The following is a 22,682-nucleotide window of genomic DNA, read 5'->3' as shown; positions in this document are numbered from 1 at the left end:
ATATGTAATTACTGAGCTCAGACATGGCTCAGAAATTCTGATTCTGAAAAGAACTTGGCTACAATATGATGAATTAGCTCTTTCAGTGTTGAATTGAAAAAAAAAAATCTTGGTAGTACTTATTGACATTAATTAGCTTAGATAGTTCAGTGAGCATCAGATCTGGTGTGAGACAGGTTTGTGTTTAAATACTTGCTCTTCCACCTATTAACTGTGTGACCTTGAACAGTTCCTTACCCTCTCCCAGAGTTCCTTGGTATGTGAAATCAGGATAATAATTTCTGTGCTGGTTAATAGACTGTCTGGCTCTTAGAAAAAACACAGGGCTTGTTCTGTGACCATTCATTATGACAAAGGGAAAGGATTAAGGGAATCTGAGACTTAGGTCATATATAGAAATATTCCTATATAGGTTGTTCATACAATGGGGCCTAGCATAACCACCCTGGAATATTTTATGCAGCCCCTTTATTATTCTTAAACATGTTCCAAACTCTTAATGAAGTCTTCAATGTTATTTCATTTATATCTACCTGAAATGCTTAAAATTTCAAATGAGAGAACAGCCAATGGTGATTTAATAGCCAATTTACTTCTGATAAGTTTCCACTCCTTCCTTAACTACTTGAATGCTCTTTTTAATAATGTCCTACTTCTTGCTAACCCTACAAGGTCTGATCTACCTTAACTTATTCCTGGAAATGACAGTCAATCTAAGCAGGGAAATGCTGCGAGTTAATAAGGAGAATTTAAAAATGACCCTCAAGAGCAGCAGATGAATTGCTAATTAGAATTATCACTGTTTCCTCAATAATACTGTTCTAAGGTCTGAATTATGTCAGGACATAAAAGTAGAAAGTTCATTAATATTTTTAATGCACATTTATTATTTATAAAGCAAGTCTGAGCTGGAAGCATAGACTTAAGTATATTACCAGATTCTCACTGCCTATCATCTCTGGGTATCTTCTGTGATTCCTCCTTCCTGGGAGTAACAGTATAATGAGTATGGCTCTGCAATCAAATAGAGTTCAAGATCAAGGTAAGCATATACCAGTTGTGTGACCTTGAAAGGGTGATTAAATCTTTGTAACCTTCACTTTTCTCATTTGTAAAAAATCTAGGATAATACCTACCTCACAAATTTATTATGCCAATTTAAAAGACTATTAATGAGCAACTTTAATGTCTAGTAGTAGATTATTTGTATCTGGTAATGATTGTATGCTTGTTTTCTTCACAGTGTCTCCCTTCTTAAAGTCTTAATTTCATTCATAAAGCTTTTATTTTCATAGTGAGATAATGCTAGTGACCCATAGTTACAGTAGGCTCATAGTAATAACAAGTATGTGCTGAATTAGATCTCTCCTTCTCATCTGGTCTCTCTTGTATGCTTCTTAGAGAATAAAATTTGTTGATATGAGTAGAAGCATAGATGATTCTATTAACCGAATGACATCATTAACACATTCTTGACTTTGTCTTCATTAGCAATACCATCTAAGTAATTGATGACCCAAAAACATGTGCACATATTCTTACATAGAGGGGTTATTATTATTTTTTAAATTTGTAGCACTAGTTTAAATATAAGGAAATTTGAATAATAAAGTTCAATCTCCCAAGATAACAAAGCTAAGTTAGTTTACATACATTTAATGATTACTGATAATTTATACTATTATGAATCAAAATTAATGAAAGAATTGAACAAATTTGATTGTGTCCAACTTATAGAAAATAATCATCCCAACAATCTACTTTTACCTTAGAAATTATTTTCTGGTGTATGGTGAAGTATGTATTAGAAGAAAATATTGCTGATGATAGATACATTTTATGTTTTCCTATTTAAATAAGATGATCAAAATTAATTCTCAATAAATTTTCAAAGGTAGTAAATAATATTTTAAAAATAGATGTAAATGAAAATGACCCCAGGAAATATCATCTATCTGTGAAAGAAAGCTAAAATATTTCAAGCTTGAATATGGCTGACTTAATTAAAACTCAATTAACATTGTTATTGTGTAACTAATGGCTTGAAAATGGCAATGTCATGAGCCATCAATTATGGATTAGTTTTAAAAAATGTAGTTACTATAGGCTGGAAAATCACAATAAGCCTTAGGGTGTGTGTGTGTGTGTGTGTGTGTGTGTGTGTGTGTTTTAATCTGAATTATATTTGCCAGATTTTAACATGGCATTACAATTTATTAAAAATGACAAACATTATGTCACTCACAAATTGTTTTTCATTAAAAAAAGAGTGTTGATAGAGTTCTAATAAGGATTAGGATATTTTTATCAAGTAGTATATTTTTGCAAATTTATGCAATCAATTTTACTCTGTTATAAAAAAGCTCATGAACCTCTCTATAGTTCCAGAAAATTGAAATTTGTTTTCAAACTTGGCATCAACTGGAACATCAGTCCCTTTTTCCAAAGTATTCTCTTCAAACTCTGTTCCCTGAACAAAGGAGCAGGTCCTTACAATATCTTGAGGAAAATAATTTTCTGAGACTTGCACAAGAAGATGAGTGATTTTTATTTGCATGGAATTACCCCCCTGAGTTTCCAAAATCTCATTTCCCTTAATCCAGTCCTAGAAGAAGTGAAACTAGGGATTCAGTAGAAGCTAGAAGCAAAGCCAGTGTCTAGTTTCTCTTCTATATTGGAGTTGAATCAAGCACAGCATCAAGCCTGTTGCGGGCCATTAGTGCATCTTATGGGGTCCACCTGGCTCTGGGCCAAAAGAGTGCTAGTCAGGAGCCAAGATAACAAACCAAGAGAGCATACTTCTTGTTTAGATTACCTCAAATCTTCTGGAGCTTTCAGTGGCCACTCCTCTGGCCAACAACCTTTTTTCCAGGTGTGACTGACAAATACTTTCCCTATATCACCCAGACATTACGGAGCATGGGTCTTATCTTCCTCTGTCCAATCTCTTCACCCAGAAATCTGTGGGGAATAGATTGTGGCTTCCTGGGCAGTGTTAAACTGCCACTTCCCAGAAAAGCTGCACAAAGGACATGCCTATGATATATGGTCTTCTCTTTGTTCCTTTTCTGTTATTAATAACTAGAGGTTCAGTGCATGAAATTCATGCATGGAAAGGGGGTCCCCTTAGCTCAGCCTGCACTGTCTCCTATCAGAGACCTCTGGCTCCTAACCATTCACCTGACTTCTAGCCTAATCCCCTTAATTGCTCTCCCCTGCTGGCCTGATTCCCCCTAACTGCTCTCCTCTGCTGGCCTGATTCCCCTAACTGTTCTCCCCTGCCTCCCTGGTTACCTCTAACCTCCTCTGCCTTGGCCCTGCCAACATGGCTTTGTTGGGAAGGATGTCCAGAAGGACATCTGGAAGGTCGTCCTGAAGATGTTCAATCTAATTAGCATATTACCCTTTTATTGGTATAAATGCCACCTTGCCCTAAAAATGCAGGTTGTTGCCAGGCTTTTCTATTGTGGAAGGGGAACCCGCAGTATCATTCTGGGTTCTGATCAGGGCTTATGCACTTGTGCTTTATCTCAGCAGGTGCAATTCCTAGAAGCAGACTCTTGGATGTACCTTGAACATTTCTATTGAATTTGCCAAATTATCCTCCAAAAATGTTGAACCACTTTAAACTCCCACCAGCAACTATGCTTGTGCCCTCTGTCCCACTTTGATGCCAATATCATTGGTTTCTCCCTAGAAGCTTCTCTCCCATCAGCCAAGACTACTTGGTACTTGAGCCAACCTCATTGTTCAGCTGGCGACTTGATTTCCCAAGATAGAATTATGGAGGAGAAAAAATAGTTTTCCTCTACCTTTCTGAGTTCTTAGTGGAGGCCCTTGTAATGAAAGACAAATCACCAAGAAAAAAACAAAAATTCATTAACATGTGTACTGCATGTATTATATATGTGGGAGATCCCAGCAAAAAATGAGTAACTCCTCAAGGTGGCTTAGAATGCAGATTTAAATACCTTCTTCCTGGGGAAAAGGGACAAGAGATGTAGACCTCTTAGAGGAGAGTAAATGATTTTTAGGAAAGATGAATGGGGGTGGGGGAAATACAATACTTTGTAACAAAGCTTGGGTTTGATGTCAACTTCTACTATCCTGTCCTGTGACAGGAGTCAGTCTTCGCTGCCTGATGACTCTTCTCCTCCCATCAAGAGGACCTATGATATTTGAGCTCCTTTGTGGGGGGGGGGGGGATGCCCGATTTTAGGCAGATCAGGAGACTTCAGTGAAAGCCTCTGCATGCATTTTCAAGCATCTGCAGCTCAAGATCATCAATATAACAACACAGCATGTGTTGGGGTGGCATGTTCTCTGACCTTCAGAATAAACCCAACAAAAGCTTGTTTCCTCTCTTACATGATTTACCACAGTAGTGTTATTCCCTGGAGACTGTATTCTGACCAGACCTTCCTGGGAGTGGTTCATAACATACCCTGTGCTTGTAGAAAGGTGTGGGCCACATCACTAAATAAACCAGGGGCAGTTTTCTCATCTTGTGGAAAGGGAGATAAAGTTATGATAGTTTATCTCCCTCTCCTCAAGTTTCTTGTGGGTTTGTGTCTTGACTGCCCCCATGGACCCCTCCCCCACACAGCAGACCCAACACCATGGTGGCGGGCCTTGGGGCTGCTGGGTGCCAGCCTCCCTGTAGGTTTGAGTCCCTGATCCAGCCCCCCACAGCCCCAGTGCCATCATGGTGGGGCTTGGGGCTGCTGGGTGCTGGCCGCCTGGCCACTATGGACGTGGCCATCTTTGTTGGATAATTTGCATACTCCCTCCTATTGGCTGATAGTGTAGAGGCATAATGGTCAATTTGAATCTTTCTCTTCTATTAGTGTAGATTAGGTTAACTACAATGGTATTGATATATGAAGTTGGGATGTGGACTCTTCCTTGTGGTTCTTGTCCTAGAAATTTAAAGAATAAATTCTCAGAATAAAAGGCTTTTTAAATAAAAAATATGGACTTTTATTGGAAGCATATATAAACTCCATCTGGGGAGGGGTCTTCAAATAGGACAAGCCTGCTCTCTCTCTCTCTCCCTCCCTAAAATGGGGGGGGGGGGGAGAAATCACTTCTCTCACTCTCTTTGTCTCCAGGTTTATAAAGACTGCAGCTCTTTGTCTTTTTATAGCCCTTTCTAATTGCACCCTTCCTTAATGTATGACCCCTGAGCTTTCCTAATTGGTCAATCTTCTGCAGAGTATCAGTTTCAAAGATTATAGCCCTTCCCCTCCCTTCCTTCCCCCTTGCAACATTCCTCTGTCCTCTGTAAAAGTAAGGTAAGCATTCTGCAGCTCCAAGACCTCACCTGTGTGTTCCTCTCTCATGGGCCCCCTTATTCCCTAACTGCCTATCCTATCCTGAAATTTTCTTTCAGTATCATTTCCACCCTTTTTAAAACAACATTTGCTATTTTGCTTTTTTGTAAACTTTTTCTCCATAGATCATAAATTCTTTTTTTTTAAATATATTTTATTGATTTTGTACAGAGAGGAAGGGAGAGAGATAGAGAGTTAGGAACATCGATGAGAGAGAGTCATCGATCAGCTGCCTCTTGCACAGCCCCTACTGGGTATATGCCCACACCAAGGTACATGCCCTTGACCGGAATCGAACCCGGGACCTTTCAGTCCCCAAGCCGACACTCTATCCATTGAGCCAAACTGGTCCCGGCAGATCATAAATTCTTTACATATTATAAGTTAATCTATTCAGCTATTAATTTTCTCTACATTTTATATATGTGTATGCAAGATACATAGTCAGCAAGTGCCCATGAAGTCTATAAAATATTAATTTAAAATTGATATATTAAAAATATAAGTATGTTTTGATTTTATAATAAATCAACAACTGTGTTGTTTTTTGAGTGTGTTCAATATAACTATGCTTTCCATGGAAAGTTCAAAGAGTTTAATAATGTCCATTTGTTTTTAAAAATGAAAATAGTCTCCCTTGTCTCTGGTACAATCTATACAATTTTCAGTTGTTTACAACCTAAAAACTTATTAGACTCTATCATATTAACAGACTGTCATACAAAGCTGACTACTTTTTCTTAATAATATCTTATTCCGTTGTCTTAATTTTTAGACTTACTTTCATCCTTTTAAAGGATTAAAATAACCTAATTGTTTACTTTGTCTTTATGAATTTGTGTTGAGAGGTTCCCTAGGGCAGGTGCATAGCTGTATAAGGTAGATGGCCCTGCATATCCAGATATCTCAGCTGGACACAGCCACTTAGAAAACCTTCATTGTAATAGAAGGCAATTCTAGTGAAACACACTGAGAGGCAAATTCCAAAATTGATCTTTCCAGGAAGAAGCTTAAACCCCTTACAAAAGTCACCACATAGAATCCAGAGACACTTGGAAATGCAAATAACCCACTTGACACAAGAGGGCACCTGTTGTTCTACCTTGATTATGTCTTGAGGCTTCAATTTCAATAAATGAGAGAATAGAAGAAAGATGCTCCTTTGATGAGCTTGTCCTCGGGGAAATAAAGGTAAAGGGAGAACTGCTAGGTGGTATCCTTTCAGATTTTCTTACTGGCCACCGGTAATTACAAACCACTTACTGCCATTCTGAGATGTGTGTGTGTGTGTGTGTGTGTGTGTGTGTGTGTGTGTGTGTTTGTCTATACTATAACTTTTGTTATATGCTGCCTGTTTTTCCAGAGTCTTTATTAGTGAAGAGGACTTTATTAAAGAGGACTGGTTTACTGTCTCTGGGTAGAATAAGAAAGGAAATGACCACATACTCATTTGGGTCTTCAAGGAAGCAGAACAACAAAGTAGACTTGGTGGTTACAGAAACCAAGAGGCAGGAGGAGAGAGATCTGCAAGAGATGAGGAAGAATGATGAGTTGGGGGCTTAGACCTGAGAGACCTTAGATCTTACAGTTCACCACATAAAATGTGCTCATGAGATATTGACTCAAAGAAGTCTGCAAATGACATAAGCTATGGAAAGGACAAGACAGGCATCAATAAGTGATTTGGATGTAATTGATGTAATTTGTGTTGTTTAGTTTCCAATACCATTCATCAATAATTTACCTACCTTTGGACAACTCTTGCATTTCCCCATCTAATTATATTAGCCATTTACTTATCCTCTCGAGTCTCTTATCCATCCATATATGTATTAAAAAAAACAAACATGCACTTGTATCTTAAGAATTCAGTATCGTGAAATTGAAACATGAGAAATGGTGACAGATTTTTAAGTGTAAATTATATATATTAAAGTCAAGTAATTGTGGGTTTTTCAGTATGGAAAATATACAAATGAAATAAATGGCAAAAGGACCCGCTAGGAATACTGTTACAGGGGCTGATCACTTACTTTAGAACTAAACAAAGATTCTGACTATTCAGACTTCTTTTGCTATTCCATATTCACCTAGACTGGGAGTCAAGCTACTTGACCAAAATTTCTGATTTTGGAAGGCATTTAGCTGAATAGCCAAAGTTTCCCATCTCCAGTTCCCACCTTCAAAGAGTTGACATTCCAGTGCTAATGGGATCTGTTGATTCTCTTGAACAGTGTCAACCCTACGGAAATTATGTCAACTCTATGAAAGCCAAGCAGGTACCAACCAATGGAACCATACACACAGTTCAGTGAAGAATGTTAAGTTTTCCCCACTTCAAAAGTAATCAGTGAAACAAAATAAGAACTACAGTTGACTTGGTCTCAGGGAACACACATGTAGGATTCCATTATGTCTCCGGCTCCTTCAGTCATTGTCAGGGATTTTCTAGGCCACCATGCTGTTCACTTTGTGGATGGCCATCCTGGTTTGGCAATGAACTGGGGTCCGGACTCTTCCCACAGACTTTCAGGGACAACCAAACCTTGTCTGTGTAGATCAGCGGGTCAAAGGAACAGGAAGCTTCCAACAGTGGCAGGAAGGTCATGGTGGCTGTGATCTGTCTGATCACCGAGGGGATCTTGTCTCCAATGGCTTTCTGAGACTTCTCTCTGGGTGCACTGTCATCTCTGGCCATCCTGTCACACTCAGTCAAAGTCCCAGCTCTCAAGGACCTGCCCATCTTTAATATTCAAGATGACCAGCTCCAGGTTCTGCACTGAGCATTTGTACAGCCAGTCTTTCAGCTGCTCTCCCACATGGCTTAGGTGTTGAGTGAGCAAGGGGTCAGTGGTGACCAGCAAGGTGAGCCCGCAGTTCTGCACGTGAGTCAAGGATTCAGACGGATAAATGCCACGCTGATACAAAATGCTATTGATGCCAAGTGAGGAGAACTGGGCCACGATCTCCACGCTTCCGCGAAGGGTGATGCCCTGCTCCCAGAACAGCTGCCGCACCACGGCTAGACCCTCAGCCCTCCAGGAACAGCTGCTGTGCCATGGCTAGGTCCATAGCCGGCATGTGCCCACGCACCAGGCTTCCACGGAGTCCCAGCAGCTCCCTCCACTGGCTTCAAAAATAGTGATGCAGCATGCCTCTACCTCTGCGCAACACACTGCACCCATATTTTTCTTTCCCAGCATACCAAAATTATAATTAATCAAGCACAAAGTACTTTTCATTCCTTTTTTCAAATGTATTGATATCTTCATTTATTTTCCCTTTCTTATCTCATTCACAGAAGACTGAACGCTTCTTCCCTTGATCAAAGCCAGACTTTCTGCATTTTTACTTGATCTCATCCCTTTCTTGTCGACAGGGACTTGATTCCATCAATATATCCTCTATTTCACTTATCTTTGACCTCTAACTCTTCCAGTCACTTATCTCCTCCTGTATTTAAAGAATCATCTTCCATTACCCTTTTCAGACCTAAAACAAAAACTTTATTAACTACTAAAGCCTGGTGCACAGATTCTTGCACCAGTGGGATCCCTCAGCCTGGCCTGTGTCCTCTTGTAATCCAGGACCCCTTGGGGTATGTCCGACTGCTGGTTTCACCCCGATCCCTGCAGGGGCTGGCTGGTCTTGCTCAGTCTTGTTGGGGGCTAAAGGGGGCAGGGGAGAGACAGTAGGAGGGATCCAGGGAGTGTCCAGTCCATTTTGATTTGTCCATTGGGCTGGTTTTGGCCTGATCCCTACAGGCCAGGCCAAGAGGCCCCACCAGGGCATCATCGGGGCAGGGAGAGACTGTAAGAGGGCTCCAGGGTACGTCTGGCCTGCAGCAAGCTAACCTACAGGTCAGAGCATCCATCCCCTGCTGATTAGTGTGCATCACAGCAACTCCTCTAACAGCTGAATGAAAGGTTAGACACTTAGCATATGAGGCTTTTATTATATAGGATATGCTCTCCAACTATATTTACAAACTCTAATCTCTCAGATTTCATTGATTCAGCAATACATTGCAATATGTTTTAGTTTGCAATTACAATTAAAGATCTAAATTGGAATTCAACCATGATTCAGCATGGCCAAATCCAGTGAGGATATTCACACTATTTACTGGACCTCCCTGCTCACTGTTTGCCAAGCATGATGCTTTAGAACTCATTACTCTCTGGAATTTGTTTTACTGTTTACTCTACATACTTTTCATTTCTGAGCTTCTGCTGTGCCAATCACTTAAATGTTAAGGTTGACCACAGTTTTCTCAAATGCAATAATGTTGTCTTTCTCAGGGGTATCTCATCTATTCTCAAGTTTTGTGCATGAAACAAGGATGGCTATATGATTTCCAAATCTGTATCTTCAATCCAGACTTGTTTCCCATGCTGCTAAAGGATGGGATATATCTAAGAAAATCATACTTAGGCAATTTCGTTGTTGAGTGGTGATCATAGCATGTACCGGGTTTCCCTGAAAATAAGACCTACTTACAGGTTTCCTTCTGAGTGAAATATAAGGCATCCCCACAAAAATAAGGACCCCCTAAACTAAACATGAGAGATTTGGTCCACTGATTCTGAAAGAAATGGAGTCACAAGAAATTCACCAAGAAATTCAGGAATTGGATTGTTATGACGATGTTCCAGAAGATGATGACATGATTGTCATTCAATAAATGAGTAAATTCTTGATACTGTAGGATTTACAGTTTGTCTGGTTTGTGTTGACAACTACCTGTACAGTATACAGGTAATAAATTTCCTTTATTTTCATTTAACAATAAATGTGTACTGTATTCTTCTTCATGGAAAAATAAGACATCCCCTGAAAATAAGACCTAGCGCATCTTTGGGAGCAAAAACTAATATAAGACACTGTCTTATTTTGGGGGAAACAGAGTAGTTACACAAATCCAGATGTTGAAGCCTAACTACCCACCTACGCTATCTGGTATAGCCTATTGCTCCTAAGCTAATAGCCTACAATATGTTACTGTGAAAAACAAAACTAACAAAAACACAAAAGAAAGACATCGGAGGTTAAGTCAAACACAAGAGAAAATGCTGCAACAAAGAATGTGGTGAACACAAGAAGTCTTAGGCTCCTGCCTATGTAACATAGCAGCATACTTTCTTTATAAGTAGAAAGAGTAGACTCCAAAATAATGATTAAAAGTATAGTATAGCAAATAAATGAACTAGTAACATATTTTTTCTTTTTTTATTATTGTCAAGTATTATATACTGATAATAATTGTATTACTATCCTTTAATAGGACTGGCAGCACAATGGGTTTGTTTACACCAGCACCACCACAAACATGTGAATAATGCATCATGCTCTTATCAGTGGAAGTGGATATCCCTGGGTGGGTCTGGATCCTGGGAAGGTCAAGAGGAGAGGACTCCATTTGACTCCATTTCTTTCAGAATCAGTGGACCAAATATCTCATGTTTAGCCTAGGGGGGGCCTTATTTTTGGGGGGATGCCTTATATTTCACTCAGAAGGAAACCTGTAAGTAGGTCTTATTTTCGGGGAAACCCGGTACATGCTATGATCACCACTCAACAACGAAATTGCCTAAGTATGATTTTCTTAGATATATCCCATCCTTTATCCTAGGGGTGTCGAACTCAATCAGAGAAGGGGCCAAAATCTAAAATCCAGCCTAAATCGAGGGCCGAATGGTTTACTGAACAGTCATAAACTGTCATTGTGATGGAAACGCAGCGGAGTGCAGTGATGACAGCGCGGTGTGGGCCACATTGCAAGGCCTGGCTGGACGGATTTGGCCCGAGGGCCTTGTGTTTGACACATGTGCTTTATCCCATGCCTATAATGTTTGCCTTCCCTTTATTCCTTCCCTGTTAATAACTGTCTTAATTCATAATGGTATCATTGGTGTCACATTATGATAACTATAAAGTCATTGGCAATAATTGTTGTCCCCAAAGTGGTCATATGGTGCATGACTATATCCTATATAATAAAAGCATAATATGCAAATTGACCAAATGGAAGAATGACCAGTCGGTGGGGGGCAGGGCTGGCAAGCAGGTGGTGCCAGGCCAATCAAAGTACGTGCCAGCTGGAAGAGGGAGGAAATGGCTTTGGAGGAGGGCATTGACCAGCGGTGTCGGAGGGGCAATGAAGGGACCGTCTCCTGATTGACCCATCTGGTTGTTTCCCATGGAGGGAGGCTAGGCAGCAACAACAGGATGATGGGGGTGGCGCCGTCCCTTATCCCCTACACTTACTTACACAGATGGTGGCCAGGCAGCAATGGTGGGGTGATGAGGGCAATACCATCCCTGATTAGCTGCCCTGGTCGCCTCCTGCAGAGAGAGGCCAGACTGCGGCTTAGGCACTGGGGGGCTCAGGCCTAAGTCATCATTAGGACATCCCCTGAGGACTCTGAGACTCTGAGAGGGCACAGGCTGGGCTGAGGATGACCCCCCCTCCCCTATCAAGTTCATGAATTTTCATGCACAGGGCCTCTAGTAGATTTATAAATGAGCATATCTGCTTAGCTTCCATAGCCTTCTCAAGCACATAAACTTTTACTTAATTTAAAAAAAAAATATTTGTCTGATCCTGTTAAGTCTGTTCAAATAACCGAATGGGTACCCCTCTCCTGGGAACTGATCTTTAGATCATTTCACAATGAACATTTCCTTTTGCTTAGAGCACATTCCACTTGCTAAAACCACATTCCATTGGATAAGACCATTATCCTTTCCTCTTGACCTTCCCAGGATCCAGACGCACCCAGAGAAATCTCTGTCCAAAAAAAGCCTGCCCAGCATCCTTTAAAATCTCTGACTTTCCATCTTTGGGTGCTGATGCCATTTTGGGGCTCAGCCCATCTGGTTTGCAGATGATGTAATAAATTCATAATCCCTCACCACTTTGGCCTACTGCATTCCTCCTTCAGCAACTTAAGAGATCCCATTTGACAGAACCACAAAGTCATTCAAGAATATTATCATGTTAAAACTCTCTCCAACTTCATTTTCTGGCTAACTGATTTTTAATACAGATTTAGCTCCTTTAGGGAATTGCATATCTGAGAAAACCTTCCATGAAGTCTCAGACAGAGCTAAGTTTTCTCCTCTATTATCCCATAGATAGCTAACATTGCATTTAACACAATAAAACATCATTGTCTTTTATGTGACTACCCACCTGATGAGGGCATTCTTTAGGACAAAGTGTGATGCTATCTTAGCATCTACCTTTGGCTGACACAGCTTTAATAATCAACAAATGTTTATAAAACTGATCTGAATCCAGCCAATCAATATTATGATTTCCATGTCTTTTTCTTCTTAAGTCGGAAACATTAAAAAAGAAAAAAAAGAAAAAAGAGAGAAAATAGCTTCTGGGTAAGTTGACTGACACTGCATTGTTGGATCTGTTTTGTTTGTCAAAAGCTTCAGAGTGATATTTATTAGAATAAATTAACAAACAGAGCTCTTATCTGTCTTTATAGTTTAAAAAGCAAGAAAAGGGGATTTCTTGAATAATTTATCATCATTAATCATTGTTTTTTGATTCTTGATATTGCCTATTTTCAATGAATAGTCATACATATTTTTAAAACTTATTACTTTTCTTTATATAGGTAATGTTGAATATCATTAACCACCCCAATTTAAGAATCCATTGTGAGAAGTAATCCTCAAATCTTAATTGCTCAAAAATGGATGCAATTGTTTTCTTTTTTTTAGAATATATTTTTATTGATTTCAGAGAGGAAGGGAGAAGGAGAGTGGGTTAAAAACATCCATGATGAAAGAGAATTAATGATCAGCTGCCTTCCACATGCCCCCAACTGGGGATCAAGCCCGCAACCCAAGCATGTGCCCTTGACAGGAATAGAACCTGGGACCCCTCAGTCTACAGTCTGATGCTCTATCCACTTTTTGTTTTCTAAAAGAAATAGGGTATATTTAGGTATTTATTATTTTTATTAAATTTATTGGGGTGACATTTGCTAATATGATCATACAGGTTTCAGGTGTTTGCATGCCCACCATTAGGCACTTATTTAAATGTTAATAACCTTTTTCCTAGTAAGTATATAACTGAATCAAGAAAAAAATATATATATATATCTCCTAAGTGATCATAACGATCAGAACGATAGGAACTACCATTTGACCAGTCGCTATGACATACACTGACCATGAAGGGGAAGACATTCAACCCAAGAGCTGCCCCCTGATGGTCAGTGCACTCCCACAGCCAACCTCCTGCAGCCCCTCCTCCAAGCTGGCCAGCCTCCTGAACCCCTTCCCACAGCTGGCTGGCTCCCCTGATAGGCCTTGATCGCTGGTCAGGCTGAGGGACCCCACTCATGCGTGAATTCATGCACCAGGCATCCAGCAGTCTTATAAAGATATTCAGTAGTTTTGGGGCACCACTATGTAAGTTGTAGCATACATATCTATGTGTGTGTATGTGTATGCACATATATACATATGCATAGACATATGTATGCATATAAATCTATATGTATATATTCATTTTTATATATTTAGGTACACATTTTTCAAACAAATTTGGATCTTGTCCCACGGATGTTCTATGATCACAACATGTTACCAAAGTTACAGGTAATTATTGTGTTTATTGACATAGATGGTTTCAAAGTAAAAATTGAAAAGGACAAAGTTAGGTAAACAAAGATTTTTATTCAAGACTATTGCAGTAAAGGACATATGTACATCTGAACTCCAAGTCAATGAATTTTATACATAAGATCACTGCATTTGCATAGCTCCATTGTTAAGTTTTAAGAATTTGTATAAAGTAGTGTTGTTGTTTTTTATGCTTTAATAGAATTAGTGTGGTTAGTAATTATCTTTTATAACTTAAAAATATTTATTGTTTCCTAATTATGTGTGAAGCTCTGATTTAGAAGCTGAGACTGCAGCAATAAACTACGCAGGATCAAATCTCATTCCTAGTGGGTAGAGTCTGAGAAAAAGTATTAAAGAAATAGTATGCTGTATTTTATAGTTATAAGTACTTTAGAAGGGGATAATGAATTAGGTTCTTCAGAAGCTGAAATGTAGAATTTTTAACATTTCTTTTTTCAAAATTACTGTTTGCATGTTTTAAAAAATACACAGCCTTTAAAAATGTCTTTAGCTTAAGTATTTATATTATGCTTTAAATTATGCCACTATTTTCATTTTTAGTAATGTATCTAGTTTTGTATTAACCATTTATGGCAAAGATAGTTAAAAAATTACAATTGTCTTCATAAGTCTGTATTTTTTCCTTAAATTTGTAATATGTCAACTATAATGAAACATTACGGTTTATTACCATAAGTTTATATTATTCTAAGACAAATTCAATGAATGCAATAATGAATAGACTTTATAATATTTTTATTATAGAAGTTGCTTTATTTTTCCTATTTGTTGATATTTTTAGATAATTTTAGATGTCAGTTATTCTGGGGTCTGTGTGTGTGTGTGTGTGTGTGTGTGTGTGTGTGTGTAGAGAAAAATCACCTGGATCAAGAGTTTAAAAACTAATTTCATTATGTAAATAGCTATATAGTGTGTACATGCATTGCATGTTATTTTGATAGCAAGAATCTGTCAAGAATGTTACGATTTCATCATGAATAGGAAGATTCAAATAACTATTTTTTAGGATAGTTTTTAGTAGATCCACAATGAACTCTAAATAATATGAATTGTTAACCTATAACTAATAAAAAAAATTTAATATTGGCATTCATTATAGGAAATCCATTTTCTAAGCATAACCAAACAAGGAATACCAGCTTTTATTTTTTTCTAATGTGTAGAAATCATTAATTAAAATATATTTACAGCCAAAATTGGTTTGGCTCAGTGGATAGAACATTGGCTTGCGGACTCAAGGGTCCCAGGTTCTATTCTGGTCAAGGGCATGTACCTTGGTTGCGGGCACATCCCCAGTAGGGGGTGTCCAAGAGGCAGCTGATAGCTGATAGATAATTCTTTCTCATTGATGTTTCTAGCTTTCTATCCCTCTCTCTTCCTCTCTGTAAAAAAGCAAAAACAAAAAACACAATAAAATATATTAAGTAAAAAAAAATATATATATATATATATATATATATATATATATATATATATATATATATATATATATATTTTTTTTTTTTTTTTTACAGTTATTAAGCCTCTTCTGAATGACAGAATGTTTTAATGGAATAGACTTATTAGGTTTTTTTTTTTTTTTCACGTCAGACTGGTCATGTGCCAAAGGCGTAACAAGGTTAATGGGTGGCACACCTCACACAGCCGGGTGAACACCCAATCATCATGCTTATGAACTCCAAAAGGATCTGTTTTTTGTTTTTTGTTTTTTTTTGTTTGTTTTTTAATAGAAGCTAAGTTAATTTTGTTAGAGTTGTGATCCTTATTACCATTTTGTTTTATAAAACCATGTGTTTTTAGTGATGTCAGTTTTTAGAATCTATGGAGTTCTTGAAATGTTTGCTCTTGTAAATGATCCAAAGGCCAAATTTCAAACCCAAACCAATGACTAATATCATATGAGTGGCTCTCCATCATATATTGTTGACTTCTACCAGGGACAGAGCCAGTGGATAAGAAGGCTTCTGAGCCAGCTAAGTTTAAAAAAGTATTGAATTCCATATGCATTCAATAATTTATAATTCTACCTGGAGAAAATTGGAGCATACCTTTAAAAATTCTTTTCATTTAACATGGCTATAAGATTTCTTCTATTTTCCTCTGCAAATTGATCCTTAATATTAATTTTATTCTGATTTTTCATGCAGCCTGGATCCTTATACCTTTAAGGCTTAATTAAGGTTGTACATTTTTCTAGGGACATGCCTATGTATAAAACATGTATTTTATTAGAGACTCATTAAAAATGCTACGTTTATCATAACTATCCATAATTTTTTGCTCTTTCTTGAAATGTGCTCAAATACTACCTGTATTTTCACTGCTATCTACTACCCATATTGACTATTTAATTATTTAAAATTAATTGCATTAAAAATTTAATTTCTTAAGCACACTAGACCTGTTTTAGGTCCTCAAGAATCACATGAGGCTACTGGTTACCATAAAGATACAGACTGTTTCCAAAATTGTAGAAAATTCTATTGCACAGTGCTAATTCATATTATTCTTTTTAGTTAATAATGAAACTGAATTTTTTTTTAAAAAAATCTGCTTGTATTTTATGCAAATAGCAAACCTGAAACTAGTCTCCAGAGCTTTCAATAATTGTTGAGAGTTCAGCTGGTCTAGGGACATGGGCTACTTATAGTGCCACGTTTCCTATAAATATCCCATGTTTACCCTGCAGCCTGGAAGACAGTTTGTTCTGAGATTCATTAATACAAAGAGGACAATAATTAGGGTCTCCAAAAATTATATTTAATTATTGATTTAAAAAATGTATGAATGATTCTAGATGTTCCATGTGACCTAGATATTCAATAGTGTTCTTTAAAATATCTGTACAGTTCAATATGTCTAACAAGCTTAGTGGAGAAAGACAGTAGGATAAATAAAGAAGGCTAGGTTTAATTTGTGTCTCAAGGCCTTAAGTTAGTCTTATAAACTTTATGACTAGTCAGAGGAAAATGGTATTTAAATAAATCACACATAGGTCATAAATATATACCAGCAAATTCCTCTTCCTAACTTGCTGTGAGTCAGGTTTGGGACTAGACTCCCAGAGATATAAGCCCCATAAATAAGCCTGAGCGGGGTCATTCAATGTTTAATCATAAGGGCACAGTAGAAACAACTTCTTATTGCTAAGGAATAAAAGAGAATTATAGAGAAAACCATTTATATCTGTTTACTTATGAATTTACTGCTGGGACTGAAATTATCATTATAAATAGATAATTTTCTATTCAGTTCCTTCTCAAAAATCAATTGTAATTTGTCAGAGAGTACATATCAGATATTGAGAGTTTAAAATGAATTTACCCACCAACAGAAATGGTATTCCTTATTTACATGTGATTCCTGTTTTAACTTACTTTTATTTCTTAGGATAATTTTCCTATTGATGTACCAAGATATATGTATGCTAAGTGATGTGTACTGCAATAGTGGCACTAGGCCAGGGCACCATTCAATGTTTGGGCCCCAAAAAAGATTAGTTTGGTAGCTAAACAAGGCATCTGGGAAAGAGGGCATTCTGCCTTATTTTTCCTGGAAATGGTTGTCCTCTTCAATTTAGCCAAAATACAGAAATAATATATCACAAATCCTGCTTATTCAATGATCTTTCAATTCTTTTAATTTATTTTATTTTAATTTAATATGGAATGTTTGCCCCTTTTAACTACATACCGTTTGTATTCCATTTGATTTATTTTTCCTATTTCATTTCCTGTATTTAGGCAGTTATACATTTTAGGGAAAATAACTTTCTTTTCCCCCTTTGTCTCATATAGTTTACTAACTTAATAAAAAAAAAAAGTATTTAAAAACTCAAATCCCACAACAGTGATAGTTCAATTCATATGACCCTACATTAAAATCACCTATTTCCCTACCAATGCTGAATTCACATAGCCTCTTTACACAAGTGGTTCTTGACCAGCATATGCGTTCTTATCAACTGAAGAGCACTAGGGAAAAATGATGCTGGAAAATTCCCAGAGACCAAGGAAGAAGTCTTCATACAAGATATGATAATGTATTTTTGTCAGCTCTTCTCTATTTTTCACAAATACCCTGTGATTCCTCAATTCATATAATTTGGCCAGAACATTGAAAACATTGTACTTGTTTCAAAGCTGATTATTACGTCACTCCAACTCTAATTTATAACTGGAGAAATACCCATAATAAATCTCCATTCTTTATCAGGAAGTTTATAAAGGGATATTTTGTTGGTGTCTTCCAATTATTTAATCCATGTGTCAGAATGCAGCTTGGTCTGGTTTGAATAATAAAGGAATGAGAATTGATATCCTAGCTTAAGTTAGCTATTAGAAATATTTTTTAAAATTTAATTCATTTATTTTCATCTCTACAGTGATGTGAATTAAAGAGCCAATTTATTCAGGGACTTTCTCAGTTGAGACTAGGGCTTTACCATAACAGTTTTATAAGTGTAGATGTCTTTATTCAAGATCATTGTCATCTCAAGAGGAGATAAGTCAGGACATAGCCCTAAAGGATATGAAATATAGACAGTGCAGTAATTAAAAACATACTCATATCAAGTCAATTTAACATTGTAAACACAATATTAACATTTTAGTAATTTTTTTATGGCTAAACTTGTCCCTCTCTTACACTTTCTGCTACTGGTATAGCCTTTACTTACACCAGTAAATAGTCAAGACATTGAATAGGATGTGTCATACTTTGAATAAAGATTGCATGTATGAATGCAAATATATTGAGATTATTTTTTAAATTAATACTGTAATGGCACATATATTTCAGAAAAAAATAGAACTTTTAAACCAGTTATGGATTTATAATAGATTTTTATTTAAAATATAGTGAAATTTAATATTTAAAATTCGTAAGATTCTCAACCTAAATTTTTTAATAATTAAAATGAGGCTAAATGTGACCTTCATAATGACCTTATTTTTCATGGTAATGTGATTTAGAGAAAAACAGATTTCCCCCCTAAATCTTATCATCTTTATGCCCATAAATGGAGGTAATCAGTCAGTGACAAATTTATATTTATAGTTGACCAGATGATTAGTCCAGTTAACTAATTCAGAAAAGTAAAATACCATGTAGCTTTTATAAGGAAACTAGAGGCCTAGTGCATGAATTCCTGTGTGGGTGAGATACCTAGGCCTGGCTGGCAATTGGGGCCAATTATGGCCACAGGAGGTTGGCTATGGTATTGTGCTGACCACCAGAGGGCAGCTTCTGCATTGAGCTTCTGCCCCCTGGTGGTCAGTGCTATCACAGTGACTGGATGACCAATTGTTTGGTCGTTCATTCATTTGATTGGTTGCATATGCTTTTATATATATATATAAATGATGCTCTCAAGGTAAAAAAGTAACAAAGTTACTTATAAATTAATTATCATCTACTCATATGAGTGAAATCATATGGTTCTTGTCTTTCTCTGACTGGCTTTATTTACAACTAGAGTCCCAGTGCACAAAGTTTGTGCACTTAAGGAGAAGGGGAGTCCCTCAGGCCAGCCTGTGCCCTCTCACAATCCTGGAATCCTCAGGGAATGTCTGAGATATTGAGACATCCTTAGCGCTGCCTCGGAGGTGGGAGAGGCTCCTGCCACCGCTGCTGCACTCATCAGCTGTGAGCCCTGCTTCTGGCTGAGCCGCGCTTCCCTTGTGGGAGCGCACTGACCACCGGGGGGCAGCTTCTGTGTTGAGTGTGGAATGGAACTGTGACCTGGCTCATAGGTAGATGCTCAACCTGAGCCACAGTGGCTGGGTGTAGACAATTTTAATTTTAAAACTACTTATTTTATAAACATTTTTTTTAAAGAACGTAATTGTGAATCACAGTCAAGTTGCATTTGCCTTTTTTGTCAAGAAAGATTGATGTCCAGTTTCTAGCAACTTGTCAAAACTTTATTTTTCCTTGCAGTTTGGCTTTGGGCTAATAGCACCTAATCACTAACAATAAAAGCAAAGTGCTTCTATGACCAAATAACAGAACTAATTCAGCTTGCAGAGTCCATTGCAAATGAACTCCTCAGGTTGTGTCTGTGGATATAGTGGAATAGTTTAATGAGAACCAGTTTCTCAGAAGCATTGAGGAGTTGGTTAATATTTACTTTCATAAGAAGGGCTTTAATTAAGTGACACCTAGCAGGCAAGCTTTGGTCTGAGCTTAAGATAACAGATTCTATTTACAAAATTACCTTTGAGGATGTGCCTTGGGTAAATTTAGTTCTGAGAGTTACCTTTTAAGTGCTTTTGCATATAAACAAGCAGTGTATATTACCACTTAGGAATTAGATCCCTTTTATAAATATTAAGATACAATAATAAATTATACCTTAATTAAGGAGATGCCATCTACATAACATCATAAATTGCAAAATGCTCATCTGCAGCCACACATAAAAATAAAGTTAACTAGGAGATGTTTCTGAATTTTTTTCAGTGTAGCCTTCATGTTATAGCTCATAAGAATGTTTGCCATGTGAAACATCCTGATATCGATTGGTAAGAGCTTTTCTACGAGCTGCTTATACTGATAACACAGTTCCTGGGATTTTAGCCGGGTTAATTATACTTATTTAATACTGAATAGCTGGTAATTTTTTGTGGTTGTAACTTCAGTCAAACTTCAAATCTTATCAAATATATCTTTCTTGCTGAAAATGTAGTGAGTAACCATATTGAATTCTTACTAAACTCAGATAATAAATTGTCCTAAAAAGATGAACTAGAATTTTGACATAATTTTTAAAGTAAATTTAAAAGAAAATAACAAAATAAGTTTTAGTTATAATTCTATAACGCTTCTTAAAATAAAATATTTGAACTATTAAAATATTTCACTTATTTTTAATAACACTAAATATGTTCCTTGTCTCCATGACATGGATGTAATTTCAAGTAAAACAAAACATGTTCTTCTAATATATTGAATATTGCATATTATGCAGCTATCTTGTAACTTTGAAATTGTTAAAAGAAACAATTCTTATTTCTCTGAATATATTAGAATTCATGATTCTCATGATTTAATTTGATTCATAATAAATTATTATTAACTTAAAAACAATTTTGCCCAAATAAGCAATGGCTGAGGAAAATTTTTTATTCATAAGTAAATGTAAATATGTATATAGAGAGATACAAAATATACATAGTCCAGAAAATGTCAAATGATTAAATATATTGGCTGTATATCTGTAAAACAAATAAAAAATATTTGGTTGTAAAACTTAAAACAATTTTAAAAGGCCAAAAATATATTAGTAATATTATATATACAGACTATAAGTTTAGTGGATGAAATTTGTGCATAGTAGGTGTGTGTCCCTCAGCCCAGCCTGCACCCTCTCCCATCTGGGACATCCCTCTCACAATCCAAGGCTGCTGGCTCCCAACTGCCGGCATGCCTGATCGCCCCCTAACCACTCCCCTGCTAGCCTGATAGCTACCTACCTGATCCCCTGCAAGCCTGGTCCCCCCAACTGCCCTTCCTTGCTGGGCCAGTCACCACAAGTACCCTCCCCTCCAGGTCTGGGTCCCCTGCAACTGTCCTCCCATACAAGCCTGGTCACCTCCACATGCCCTCTTCTGCTGGACTGATTGCCCACAACTGTCCTCCCCTGCTGGCCATCTTGTTGTGGCCATCTTTGACCACATGGGGGCAGCCATCTTGTATGTTGGAGTGATGGTCAATTGCATATTACCTCTTTATTTTATAGAATTATAAAATTTATATTCCAAAAGCATTTTTTCCTCACCAGAAGATATTTTTTCCATTAAGTTTTAGACAGAATGTATTGGGGGAGAAGAGAGAAAGAGAGAGAGAAACATTAATGTCAGAGACACATTGATTGGTTGCCTCCAGCACATGGTCCAGGAGTCAATCAGACACTCAGGTACCTGCCTTTGACTGGAAATTGAACTTGTGACCCTTTGCTGGGTGGGCCAATGCTCTACCACTGAGCCACACTGGTAGGGCCATATTCCATAAACTTTTCAAATGAAGAGTCACTTCAAACTAAGACCAGTAACTACAAAACCAATAACTACATTCCTTTATCCATTATTGATCATGTAAAAGTGTGGAAAAAACATATTCACAACTTGAGAATTCTCTAGAATTTATTCCATCTATAACAATAAACTGTAATTATGCTGTTATGTAATGAGGGCTATTAAAATTTGCTTAGTCACTGGCACAATATAATTCTGTAATATAAACATAAATTTAGACATTTAAAAATATTGATGTCTTACAAATGTGTTCTGCTGCATAATTTAAAAATCCTTTTATATCCAAAACCACATATAGTATTCACTATTATAATAAGAAATTGATGAATACCATCCCCCTGTTAGAGATGATGAAAACTAGTGTCAATCAGTTTAAATTACTGGATTTAGAATGTTAGTTTAATCTAACAGCTGCCTCTTAAATACAGAGGAAGTGACCAGAAATCGATCAGTTATAGTAATTATAGTATCTAAGTCTTGCTGAAGAAGATTCTTTCACAAATGATATTTTATGAACCTTTTTATTTACACATTTGTGTTTTTCTCCCATATATTCTTTTTTAAAAATACATTTTTATTGATTTTAGAGAAGAAGGGAGAGGGAGAGAGAAAAGCATTAATGATGAAAGAGAACCAT

The 22,682-nt window shown here is 37.0% G+C and overlaps 1 protein-coding gene, 1 non-coding gene and 1 pseudogene across 4 annotated transcripts in view; 1 reads left to right on the top strand and 2 right to left on the bottom strand.

Annotated features, from left to right (window-relative positions):
- The window catches only part of CADM2 (cell adhesion molecule 2), a 1,125,034-nt gene that overhangs the window by 173,037 nt on the left and 929,315 nt on the right, over nt 1-22,682 (top strand). The gene's annotated exons all lie outside the window — the stretch shown is intronic.
- LOC118724786 lies at nt 7,207-12,192 on the bottom strand (annotated as a pseudogene).
- LOC118725188 lies at nt 15,594-15,697 on the bottom strand. The gene has a single exon (XR_004989915.1). It is a non-coding gene; the product is annotated as a small nucleolar RNA U13 (small nucleolar RNA).

The sequence above is a fragment of the Pipistrellus kuhlii genome, unplaced genomic scaffold (assembly GCF_014108245.1).
Source record: "Pipistrellus kuhlii isolate mPipKuh1 unplaced genomic scaffold, mPipKuh1.p scaffold_m20_p_2, whole genome shotgun sequence".
In the NCBI taxonomy this organism is placed as follows: domain Eukaryota; kingdom Metazoa; phylum Chordata; class Mammalia; order Chiroptera; family Vespertilionidae; genus Pipistrellus; species Pipistrellus kuhlii.
Note: the sequence above shows the minus strand (reverse complement) of the source record. Positions and strands in the feature narration are given on the sequence as shown.